At 33.6% G+C, this 14,109-nt stretch overlaps 1 long non-coding RNA gene across 1 annotated transcript; it reads right to left on the bottom strand.

Annotated features, from left to right (window-relative positions):
• Positions 1–11,791: 11,791 nt before the first annotated feature.
• LOC138371526 (uncharacterized) lies at positions 11,792–13,128 on the bottom strand. Its single transcript, XR_011230533.1, has 3 exons — positions 12,979–13,128; positions 12,461–12,639; positions 11,792–12,078 (listed from the first exon to the last, which is right to left on the bottom strand). It is a non-coding gene; the product is annotated as an uncharacterized lncRNA (long non-coding RNA).
• Between the last annotated feature and the right edge of the window lie 981 nt (positions 13,129–14,109).

Genomic DNA, 14,109 nt, shown 5'->3' with positions numbered 1-14,109 from the left:
TTTCAATTAAGCCCTGATGCTAAGAAAATAGTTAGAGGGATAGAAGCCCTAAACCAGAAAATAATAAATACAGAATATGCGGTCATATTCAATGAAACACACACACATATATATATATATATATATATATATATATATATATATATATATATATATATATATATATATATATATATATATATATATATATATATATAAATGTATATATATATATATATATATATATATATATATATATATATATATATATATATATATATAATGCGAACAAATGTACATGTTTAGGTTTCAGTGATGGTGGGTAGATTACAAATTCTTGAAGCAATTCACATAAGAATAGAACAACCTACCATGAACACCCAAATCACGGAACTATTTACTCTACCCACCATGAGTACAAGACCAGAACATAACTTTCTCACTTCTCCCTTTTTCTGTTCATTGTCTGCTCCTACGCTCCCTTGCTATCCTCTTCTTATTCCTATTACTATCTCCTTCTCATTCGGTGGTTATAATAGGAGCTGCCTCGTATAGGCCAATAGGCCCTCTGCAGTTCTTATTATTACTACTATCCCCTCTACTACACCTTACTTTGATGCCAAGAGCATATAAGCAGCAGAATAGCAAATATTAACTAATCTACTTTCAAGTGTGGTCTAGAACACACTTGCGAGATACTGTACCGACTCTCAGTGCGCTCAACTCACACCATTGTTCAGCAAATAAATAAATAAATAAATAAATATGTTTATTCAGGTAAGGTACATACATACAAGTGATGTTACATTAATGGATTGATATATAGATAGAGCTAGTACATACAATGCCTAAAGCCACTATTACGCAACGTGTTTCGGGCAAGAAAAACATTAATATCTAGAACTTAATACTAATTGAGCATAAAGAATAAAAAGTGTTGAAAACAAATACAAATAAAGATAAAAAAAAAGGGGGAACATGACTGAAAAAGCAGCACAAATACAATAGGTTGACAAACAGTGTTGATTAAAAAATAATAATAATAATAATAAAATAACAGACATGGGTTGACAATAAAGGAGTGAGGTGGGTTACAGGGAATTTATTAGGTAGTGTTTAGTTTTTATCTTAAACTGGTTGAGAGAGGTACAGTCTTTAACATGGTTGGGAAGGTCATTCCACATTCTGGGTCCCTTGATTTGTAGAGCATTTCTAGTTTGATTAAGTCGTACTCTAGGAATATCAAAACTGTATTTATTCCTGGTGTGGTGCTCATGGGTTCTGTTACAACCGTCAATGAAGCTTTTGAGGTCAGGATTGGCATTACAGTTCAGCGTTTTATATATGTATAATACACAAGAGAGAATGTGCAGTGACTTAATATCTAACATATTCAGAGATTTGAGTAAGGGTACCGAGTGATGTCTGGGGCCAGAGTTGGATATTGTCCTAATAGCAGCTTTGTGTTGGGTAATGAGAGGACGTAAATGATTTTGGGTAGTAGAACCCCAAGCACAAATACCATAGTTGAGGTATGGATAGATGAGGGAGTAATAGAGAGTAACCAGGGCAGGGCGGGGTACATAATATCTGATCTTAGAAAGAATGCCAACAGTTTTTGAAACTTTTTTTGATATATTTAGAATGTGACCCTGGAAATTCAGCTTGTGGTCGATGAGAACGCCAAGGAATTTGCCATCTAATTTGTTACAAATTTGGGTATTGTTTATTTTGAGATTTATCTGATTAGAGGATTTATTGCCAAACAGAATATAAAACGTTTTGTCAATGTTAAGGGTGAGTTTGTTGGCAGTTAGCCAAAGATGGACTTTCTCTTGTTCAGTATTTACTGTGGCATTTAGAGCAAGGGGGTCAGGACTGGAGTAAATGAAGGTTGTGTCGTCAGCAAATAGAATTGGTTTGAGGTGTTGGGAGGCATTTGGAAGGTCATTAATGTAGATGAGAAAGAGGAGAGGGCCAAGTATGCTGCCCTGAGGAACACCAATGTTGATGGGTAGGGTGGGAGAAATTGTATTATTCACAGAAACATACTGGAGCCTGTCAGTAAGATAAGATTTGAGGTATTGCAGGGAGTGTCCTCTGACTCCATAATGATGTAATTTAAGAAGGTTTTGATGGTTGACAGTGTCAAAAGCCTTACGCAGGTCCACAAATAACCCAACAGGAAACTCCTTTTTATCAAGAGCTGCGTGAATTAAGTTAATCATACTAATAAGTGCATCGTTAGTGCTTTTTTTGGGTCTGAAGCCATATTGACAAGAGCTAAGTATATTGTATTTGGCTAGAAAAGAGTAAAACTGCTTGTAGATTAGCTTTTCGAATATTTTTGACAAGTTAGGCAGGATTGATATAGGTCTGTAGTTGTTAACATCAGTGAGATCACCACATTTGTAGACAGGAGTTACTCTTGCTTTTTTTAGAATGTCAGGAAAGGTTTGGAGTTCAAGTGACTTGTTGAAGAGCAATGCAATAGCAGGGGCTAGAGATCTGGAGGCTTTTTTGTAAATTAAAGTTGGTATCTCCTCGAGGGCACTAGACTTGGTTTTAAGGGAAAGGATTATTTCATTGACATCAGTGGAACTAGTAGGCTTTAGGTACAGAGACTGTGGATAGTTACCTGTAAGATAGTCCTTAACATCAGTACAGGAAGATGGAATATCATTTGCAAGGGATGACCCAATGGAAGAGAAGAACCTATTGAACTCAATAGCAGAATCAGAGGCTGAAAGCTGACCAATGTTATTGGAAAGGAGTGTTGGTTTGTTATTTAAAATCTTCTTTGATCCCAATATTTGTGAAATTGTGCTCCAAGTTTTTTTAATGTTGCTCTTTATTTGGGTAAATTTATCTTCATAGTATTTAGTTTTGGCTCGTCTAATTATTTTAGATAGCAATAACGAGTAATTCTTTGAGAATTCTTTGGAGACTGTTCCTAGCCTATACTTCTTCTCAAGGTCGTGTTCACCTCAAGGCAAGGTTTCACCTACATACGTCTGTATGCTCGACTAAATATGCCACATATAATCAGGATTCCTCCTTTATGTTGACCAATCCACACACTAGAAAATGAAGGAATGACGACGTTCATTCGTCCTCCAGCACGGCGAATGGTTGGAAGTCCTTATGATATCTGTAGGCAGTCTTCTCAAAGTCTTCTTACGACCCCTGTCCTTTATGACACTTCAGGACGAATTTTTACTGCTGCTATTTCTATTGAAAGCGTTCTACTCTGCGTATTTCAGCCTCAAATACTTGTTGCCTCCATCTCCCCATTTCTCTCTCTTTCCTTCCCTCTCTCTCAAGCAATCATGAAATGTGACACCCAAACCTTGGCCGAAACGCTGTGCACATTAATGGGTTTAGGTATTGTATGCACTAGCTCTACCTATAAATCCAACATTATGTTTGTAACTCATCAATGTATGTACATTTACCTGAATAAACATTTTGACTTGATTTTTTACCATCCCAAACAATAAAGCCCAGTACTTGTCCTCCATACCTACTCAACTTTTAAATCACACATCAATACACAACACTCACTTGAGTGTTTAAGGTATTTTATATTGAGAGTATGCATGCCTTTGTATTATGAAATCATATTGATGTGATGTATCATTGAGAATTGGATTTAATCAGAGGATTCAGTGGTATCCCAGGTGGCATTAATTTTCACAAAGTATTTGCGTGGTGGTCTACAGTGCTAGCTTGAGAGTCCCAAGTGAGGGGTTTGAATCCTCCTCTTGGCTACCACTTTTTTTTTTTTCCAGTGATAGTTTCAGAGGGTTGAGAAAAACACAGCATGAGGAAAATATTTTAATATAATCCAGTTTTATTGTATTAAAAGACAAAAGTATATGCATATAAAATATTAGTTTAGTTTATTTATTATGCACAACATACCCATCCTGTGAGTGGCAGTGGAAATTTTTAGAGGCACATAATGGGCTTATAAATGAACAACAAAATTCATGTAGTTATAAGAATCTCTGTAACTAAGCAACATAATGTGTGTGGTCAATTCATGTAACCAAGCAACAGGACAAAAGTAAGTAAAAATTTAAAAATTTAAAAGCCTATCTTGTATCTATTTGTTAAACACAGAAATCACAATAGCGTGATGCCTTAAATCTATGATTGAGGTCAGTTGAACTCCCGGTTGGAATTCTTTTGCCATGTCGTAACACAGTCCATTAAGGCTCGTGTGGGATCCTCTCGGACATAGGTTCGAACCCTCATCATGGCCCTTGTGGATTTGTTCATTTGTATCTATTCATTTTGTAAATACATGTCTTCATCTTCATCACTTTCTAAGAGCTCCATGAAAGGCTCATAGACCTCATTTGGCTGGTAGGAACTAAATAAATGTTTGGCTTCAGTAAGCTTGTCAGCACATTGCTTTTGACCCTGATTGAGATAAGCCAATAATCCACGTTTCTCTTCTTCTGACAGAATTGGGTTTTCAATGGTGTACGTGTTAGAATCCTGGAATATAATATTTAAAACATCTTAGAGTCAAATATATACTGCACCTACTTAGTTGTACATAATGCAAATATATAAAAGTATAGATTAAGTAAAACAAAAGGATACAAATAATAATAAAAGCCATATTCTCCACAGTACCACTCTTGAAAATGGAAGTGTTTCATAGTTTAAATGTGAAAGGTGATGGCAATATTACTCTGACTAATTGAACACATTTAAGTGAGTTGAGTGTTTTGAAGATCTAAATTGCAAAAAGTATTTTGAATTTCTTACCTTGCAGAGACATGAAGGGAAAGAATCACATTGTAATTCTTGAATATACTCGGATAGTTTGTCCCTTTTCTTTTTGTAGTACTGTACCATGTTATCATTTCTTGAATGGTTAGTGATTCCTCCTTTCTACATCTATTCTGGAGCTCAAACTTTCCCACTGCACTTCTTTTTTCAGTCAGGGACACTATAATGCAAAATGAAAATACAGTATGTGATTGACAAATTATGATAATGGGAATCATTTGTGAATTAAACATAAAAAAAAAATTGTATCTATAAAATTTACCTTAAGAAAACAAACTCAATTTAATGGTATTGCAGTCTTTCCATATATAAAAGTACAATTAATACAAATAATATATAAATATTTGAAAATGCTGAGAAAACTAATGAATCATTAGATCTTGTGTAAATACCACTTGTGTTTTGATGAAGCAATAAATTGTGCCATGGAAGGATGCCAGTTAAAACATCTGCTTCAGGCAAATCCAGATGGTTCTGATTGTAGATTTTTATGAGATCTCGTAGATTTTTTTCTCAAATTCATTTTTGTTTCTCAATACAGCTCTCATTTTAGATGAAACTGTAAAGTTTCAGGTTGTTGTCAAATATTTGATTTGCACCAATAGTATTTTACATAGAAAAACTAATTTAACAACTGTGTACTGTATTAATGTTTAGGTTTCAGTGAACAAACAAAAAAGCAATTAATGTCTACCTGCATAAGTGGTAATCTGATTTTTGCGATGCCTTATATTCTCTCCATATGCCTCGATAGTATGCTCAATGTTATTGGCAGAGGATCTGTTATTTAAAGATCTTGCAATGATCAGTAATTCTGATCTCCATTTCTCAATAACAGATTCTGGGACATTAAGCCTGTGAATCTCATTTGAAACTGCTGCAGCTGTCTCTGTGGCCTATTTAAAAATAAATGCCATCATATTTATTGTAAAATTTATGTTCAGAGTTAAACAAAGTCTTTTGAACTATCCTTAGTGCTTTGTCAAGGTCTGAGTATGTGTTTTTCAGATTCAGACCTTGACAAAGCACCAAGGAGTGTGTGAAAGACTTGGTGTAATTCTTTACATAAATTTCCCAAATACACAAGTGGGTTTTTATCCAATTTTACTTTGTCTATGAGAAGAAAATACCATTAGTGTCTTATAATAAGATTAAAGATAAATAAAAACATGTATATACACTTGATTTATTGTATAGAACAATTGTATATTTATATATAATTCTATATTTTCATTGTATAGAACAATTCATATGTTAATACCTTTCTGAATCTGGCAACTAATGCCCGAGGCATTCCATTAATTTTTCTGTGATTCCAAAAGAGTGCCCCCTCTGTCAGTTCTTCTGTACGCTCTGTGGAAATAAATTTAGTTATTCATTGACATCATAATACTGTGTCTCAAAATACTGATTGGAAAGTAAAAGGATGATGATATTGATGCTGTCTTAAGTGGAATGAATTAATTGTTATTTCAGAGGAAACAAAGAGCTCAAAAATAGTGGTAGAGTAATAAGATTAAAAATATCAGGATGTGAAAGAAAGCATAAAAACAGGGGCAACTTGATTTTTCAAACAAGGATTATACATGTATATGTTGGTTGCATATGAGTATAATGCTACTTTATATGAGCCAAAATGCCTTTCTGCAATTTCCTATATTCTTATATTATTTTATAACATTATCTGGATATATATAACCATCAAATATTACCATTGTACTGATTTGATTGAAAGGTACAAAATTTAGAACTAGATTAAACAAAAATTAACACATATCAGCTTTAAGCATGTTCTTAGTGTTGTTGTTATATCTTGAAAGGTAGGAAAATACTTGCTCTGCCTCCTCCCCAGATGTCAGGCCACTTCCTTCTTGCCACCGCCCTTCATACAAAACCTTTGACATAATAGCATAACGTTTGTTAAAAACTACCTACTGTATTAACAATTTGCATTTAACATAGATAAATCCTTACATATAAGAGTTTAAAAAAAATTATATTTTCCAACTTACAGTAAAACGAAGTCAAAATATTATTACAGTATTAGATTATTTACCTGACAATACCAAGAATGTCCTTTGGCATGTAGGACTCCTAAAAAAGGCTTTCCTTGCCCAAGTGAGAACTTCTGTTCTCTTGATGAAATCTTTAAGGCCCATGGCTAGTATTTACAGATGATATCCTGGCATATGAAGGACACATTTTGTAAACGGTTCATTTGCAAATAGTGGGCATAACTGTAGAGCTCTCCCTGATACATATTTAATGCAGCAAGAATAATTCCATGTCGACAGGAAGCCATGCTTATGCCGGTTTCATCCAAACTTCTAAATGAAACATGTTTATTTTTGGCAGCTTTCAATGTCGACACTCCACACATATACCTACTCTGTTGGACAAAAGTAAAATTATATATATATATATATATATATATATATATATATATATATATATATATATATATATATATATATATATATATATATATATATATTCATATATATATATATATATATATATATATATATATATATATATATATATATATATATATATATATATATATATATATATATATATTAGTCATATATAAATGTAATTTTTTTATGTAATGAACCCGACCAATGCCAGTACTTAAAATAACTCTTTCAGTGCCTGAGCCTAACCTAACTTAATCTAACTTTGTCTAAGGTGCTATCTCTGCCTTACCATTTACCTAATGTTCTCTCATTCATATAATTTCCTAAATAATCCATCAAGTCTCCATGCACTTATGCAAGCATCTACCTCAGTTTCATTGTAAAATTTTACTCTTAAATCTAATCTTACCCTATTCCATTTATATTTTAAATTTATTTGTATTGATCTATGTCATTTATTGAAATCAATTATTGATCTCATTTTTGTTCTTTTAATTAAGTTCATACTAATTATAAGTTAAAACTAAGCTTATTAAAATTGATTATCTTTAAAAATATTTTACTTTACAATTATCATTTGTCAATTTTTTTTATATATTCATCTTGACAGTCTCTACTGATTTTTTGTTCTCTCCACCAAACTTGTGTATCCTCCATGGCTATCTAGTGACCTTAATTCTACCTCTAATTGTTTCAATTCTTTTGTTTACTTGCATTTATTGTTGTGTTTTGCCATAATTATTCTCTAATTTAGCAGACTCAATACTTTGTAAGCTCTTATTGTATTGTTATATTATTATATTGTTGTGTTTTGCTATAATTACTTTCTATTTTACAGCAGATTTGTTTTCATCTGTTCCTGTAATTGCTTATCTTATTGTATCATGACATTCTTATCTATATTGATATATATTATCTATCTATTGTTACTTACAGTGTATCTGAGAGTACTTGTAAGCAATCTACCTCATTTTTCATTTTTGCTCAATTTGTTTTTGTATTGCTTAGTCTTGTTTATATTTTTGTTTTGTATATCTATATCTTGTGTTTTGTATAGTCCATGTTTATATGTTTTTTCTTTAATCTCATTTATTACCTAGGTTGCCTAGCCTAGCCATACTCCCTTACTCCATTGTACCCCTGTAAGCCCCTTTTGTGTTTGTTTTGTACAGTATTGTGTACATTTTTTTTCCCCTATTTTATAGCTTATTTCTACCTTGTAATTTGCCTTTCTTTCCTTGTTTTTCCTGCAATCAGCTTTTTTTATGCAGTCAAGTATAGACCCAGAACTTAACCTCTTATCCACTATCTATGACAATAATCACTTTAATGATCTAAATTGCAGATATTTTGCAGCACATGATGTAAACAATGTAGTAACTCATAATCACAATATCTCTGTAATCAATTTGAACGTTAGATCCCTAGGTAAACACTTCGATGATGTTAGTGCCTTGATTGAAGCTATTGACAACAAATTCTCTTTTATTATACTTACTGAAACATGGTTGAAAGAGGATACTACTCAACTCTTTAACATGCCTAACTACTCAGCAATTCACAACTGTCGTCAACTTCAGAGAGGTGGTGGCACTGCTCTTTACTACCACCAAGAACTAACATGCTTAAAAGAAATTAGAACTAGAGACTGCTATGGGGAGTATATCTTCGCCAGCTTCAGAGTCAAGGGTGCCGAGTCTGTCCTGTCTGTGGGTGCAGTTTATAGAATTCCTAACACTGATGTGTCCGAATTCAACTCAAACCTTAGAAATCTAATACTTGATAACAGACTGAACAAAAACCATCTAATTATCGCAGGGGACTTTAATATTGACCTCTGCGAGCCAGAACACCCTACTGCTGTTAGCTTCCTCAACTGTATGAATTCCTGCTTCCTCATACCCTTAATCACTAGACCTACTAGAATCACTGATAGCACTGCCACGACTCTAGATCACATCTGGACAAACATAACCTCTCCGCTTACTTCAGGTATAATCACCGATAGCACTACAGACCATTACCCCACATTTCTCTTAACTAACATTAGCAAACCACCTCTTGAGTCAAGAGAGATACGTTTTAGACTACACAATGAAACTGCTATAGACAATTTTATAACTGCTACTGATAATGTCAACTGGGAGTCCGAGTTAGGTAACATAGAGGACATCAACCTAGCAGTTCAATCTTTCCTTCAAAAAACTCTTAGCCTTTATAATACCCACTGTCCTATGCTTACAAAACAAGTCACAACCAAAAGGCTTAACAATCCCTGGCTTACAAAGGGAATACTTAAATCTATTAATAAAAAACATGACCTTGAGAAGAAGTATAGGTTAGGAATTGTCTCCAAAGAATTCTCAAAGACTTACTCATTATTGCTATCTAAGATAATTAGACGAGCCAAAACTAAATACTACGAAGATAAATTTACCCAAATAAAGAGCAACATTAAACAAACTTGGAGAACAATTTCACAAATATTGGGATCAAAGAAGTCTATAAATAACAAACCGACTCTCCTGTCTAATAACGATGGTCAGCTTTCAGCCTCTGATTCTGCTATTGAGTTCAATAGGTTCTTCTCTTCCATTGGTTCATCCCTTGCAAATGATATTCCATCTTCCAGTACTGACATTAAGGACTATCTTACAGGTAACTATCCACAGTCTCTGTACCTAAAGCCTATTAATTCCACTGACGTCAATGAGATAATCCTTTCCCTTAAAACCAAGTCTGGTGCCCTTGAGGAGATACCAACTTTAATCTACAAAAAAGCCTCCAGATCTTTAGCCCCTGCTATTGCTTTGCTCTTCAACAAGTCACTTGAACTCCAAACCTTTCCAGATATTCTAAAAAAAAGCGAGAGTAACGCCTGTCCACAAATGTGGTGATCTCACAGATGTTAACAACTACAGACCTATATCAATCCTGCCAAACTTGTCAAAAATTTTTGAAAAACTAATCTATAAGCAGCTTTACTCATATCTAGCCAAACTCAATATACTTAGCCCTGGCCAATATGGCTTCAGGCCCAAAAAAAGCTCTAACGATGCACTTATTAGTATGCTTAACTCGATTCATACAGCTCTTGATAAAAATGAGTTCCCTGTTGGGTTATTTGTGGACCTGCGTAAAGCTTTCGATACTGTCAACCACCAAAACCTTCTTCTTAAATTACATCATTATGGTGTCAGAGGACACTCCCTACAATACCTCAAATCCTACCTTACTGACAGGCTCCAATGTGTTTCTGTGAATAATACAATTTCTCCCACCCTACCCATCAACATTGGTGTTCCTCAGGGCAGCATACTTGGCCCTCTCCTCTTTCTCATCTACATTAATGACCTTCCAAATGCCTCCCAACACCTCAAACCAATTCTATTTGCTGACGACACAACCTTCATTTACTCCAGTCCTGATCCCCTTGCTCTAAATACCACAGTAAATACTGAGCTAAATAAAGTCCATCTGTGGCTAACTGCCAACAAACTCACCCTTAACATTGACAAAACTTTCTATATTCTGTTTGGCAATAAATCCTCAAATCAAATAAATCTCAAAATAAACAATACCCAAATTTGTAACAAATTAGATTGCAAATTCCTTGGCATTCTCTTTGACCACAAGCTGAATTTCCAGGGACACATTCTAAATATATCAAAAAAAGTTTCAAAAACTGTGGGCATTCTTTCTAAGATCAGATATTATGTACCACGCCCTGCCCTGGTGACTCTCTATTACTCCCTTATCTATCCATATCTCAACTATGGTATTTGTGCTTGGGGCTCTACTACCCAAAATCACTTACGTCCTCTAATTACTCAACACAAAGCTGCTATTAGGACAATATCCAATTCCGGCCCCAGACATCACTCGGTACCCCTACTCAAATCTCTGAATATGTTAGACATTAAGTCACTGCACATTCTCTCATGTGTATTATACATAAATAAAACGCTAAACTATAATGCCAATCCTGATCTCAAAAGCTTCATAGAAGGTTGTAACAACCCATGAGCACCACACCAGAAATAAATACAGTTTTGATATTCCTAGAGTACGACTTAATCAAACCAGAAATGCTCTACAAATCAAGGGGCCCAGAATGTGGAATGACCTTTCCAACCATGTTAAAGACTGTACCTCTCTCAACCAGTTTAAGTTAAAAACGAAGCTATACCTAATAAATTCCCTGTAACCTACCTTACCCCTCTGTTGTCAACCCATGTATGTTTTTTGTTTTTCAAATCAACGCTGTTTGAATGTAATTTTCTGTAATAATTTGTAATTGTATTTGTGCTGCTTTTTCAACAATGTTCCCCCCTCTTTTACCTCTATTTTTATTTGTACTCAACACATCTTATTCTTTTTACCCATTAGTTTTAAGCTTTAGTCATTAATGTTTTTCCTGCCCGAAACGCTTTGCGTAATAGTGGCTTTAGGCATTGTATGTACTAGCTCTATCTATAAAGCCAACAAACTTTGTAAAATCTCTTTATGCATGTACCTTACCTAAATAAAAATTATTATTATTATATTATTATTATAATATTTTTCATCATTCAATATGCATTCCATATATTTTATAGATTTTTTTGAACATGATATAGTTAGGAACCGTCCAATTAATATACATTATTGATAATGTCTCAAGCTAATATATAAAGGTACTCTTCAAATATTGTATGGGTAAAAACCTGGTATTAGGTCTTAGGTTTCTATTTGAAAACCTATTTTTAGGCTTTCGAACAGATGTAAAAATATTCTTACTTGAGTTTTAAGGTTCTGAATAGTGGAAACGTGATCTTGAACTTCTTTGTCACAAGCGAAGATACCACCAGAATAATATGAGTTTCTGATCCCTCTGGAATGATATTAAATTAATGAATGTTCATTGTGTGAGACATTTTGATGACAGTTAAACATCATTTCACTTAAAACTAATTCAACTACCCAAGCTGGCATTCACATCATAATCCCTCCTATTCTAAATGAATGTATATAGTGAAATAAATATTTTTTAATTAGTAAAGCCTTAGTCCAAATAAAAAAATTCAACTGAAGTTGAAAGGCAAGTAATAAAGGTGTAATCATTTAACAATTAAAAAAAATCTGATTAAAAGTTGCATGACACTATATAAATATTATACAGTGCTGTGTTTATAGTACTACAAACATATTACTACACCTTACATTATACCTTAACAATAATGAGCAGCATTAAATATTTTAACTTGAATATTTACCTCCCAACTTTGTTGTAACGATACAGTTTCTTGTTGCCATCAATATGTACAGCCACAGGAGTTGTATCACATGCAGGGCACCCCTTGTCAAATTCTCCTTTTATTCTCCCAAGTTCATACTGATGGAAACGCCATTCAAAGAAGACTCTTTTTGTTGTCTCAAAATTGATGGGACCATGCTAAGATGTAAAATGTGTGTAAGTAATTATCAAAAAGTGCCAAGCAGTGGCATGTTAAGCAACAGACTATAAATACCTGCAGGAAATGAAAATAAACTTACATGAGCATTACATAAAAAGAGAAATTGTTAAAGATTGGTAATCCATTTCCATTTCTTATGATATTAGACATATATAAAATATATATTTAGAATATTCATGCTATTTATTAATTTAATAATATTTAACCCTATTTCTTAAATAATGACAATGCATTTGCTTAGTAACAAACTTAGTTTTTAAGTTTATACACCAATTTAATACTTGCACTATTAAAACAGTAATGGTATGAAGACTTACACGCCCTCGAGAAGCACCAAATAATTCCAGTGCACTAACTAATGCCTGAAGAGAAGTTCCAGGGCTGCTTCTCGTGAGAAAATGCCAGGAATCCAATAGATTTATGCTGTAGAAAGTGCTACTATTTCTTCCAGTTGAATAAAAAACAGACTGGTGCATGGCTTTCCCAAGTTCTTCATCTACATATCCGCACTTGCACCTAAATATTGGGATATACAGATCATACCTTCCTGCCCCCCACAAAAAAAAAAAAAAATTGAAGTAAAACAATTTTATTTGGCAAGGGATTCAAGTGTGGCTATCAATATGTGTGTAAACCAACCCATAAACAATTCTCTGTATGGTTATAAATACGTATGTGATATAAATACGTCTTCATAAGTGAAGATACACTGGTAAAGAGAGTGAATGGTTATATTGATGAAGACTGTAGCCTGGGTCACCTGAGCAATGCCAGCTACCAATACTAGTATCAAATAAATGTTTCTTAAAGTAACCTACCACTTAAAGTTACAAAGATGCACAAATTATTGGAGCTTAAAGTTGTGAACTTGCTCTCACTGCAGTTCGGGCAGGAATTAGGTGGATGTGTTGGTACAACAGGCTCTGGTAACAATTAAATTTACAAGATCAGCTATGCAGCAAAATAAATACATGTTTCAATCATTACATTTTAAATTACTAATAATTTTTTTAGCATTAACTGGAGTTACATGAAAGATTTATATTTAATAACAAATAAAAATTCATTTATTTAATTAAAAATCTGTAATTAATGAGGTAATCAATAATTAATGAGGAAAATGACCAATACAAAAACTACTAAAAAAATTACATGAACTAAATAAAATTTTAAAACACTGCTTGATTCAGGATAGAAATAAGAGTATAAGAAACAGACTACAGGTACATTACTTACTCCAGTGAATGACATTCCCATCTGAACTTACAGTTTGTGTTGGGTCTAAAGGCTCGAAGAACCCATTTTTCCAGCAGAATCGCTGGTGGAAAGGCATTACAAAATGCTGCTGCTGATCACATTTATGACACAAAAAATGAAAGCAGTTTTCACATTTTATGCTTGCCTCACAACTTCTACATTGTACACAACATTTGCCTGGTTTTCCAAAA

Source organism: Procambarus clarkii, chromosome 36 (genome assembly GCF_040958095.1).
Source record: "Procambarus clarkii isolate CNS0578487 chromosome 36, FALCON_Pclarkii_2.0, whole genome shotgun sequence".
Lineage (NCBI taxonomy): Eukaryota > Metazoa > Arthropoda > Malacostraca > Decapoda > Cambaridae > Procambarus > Procambarus clarkii.
This window is presented reverse-complemented; position numbering and strand designations above follow the sequence as displayed.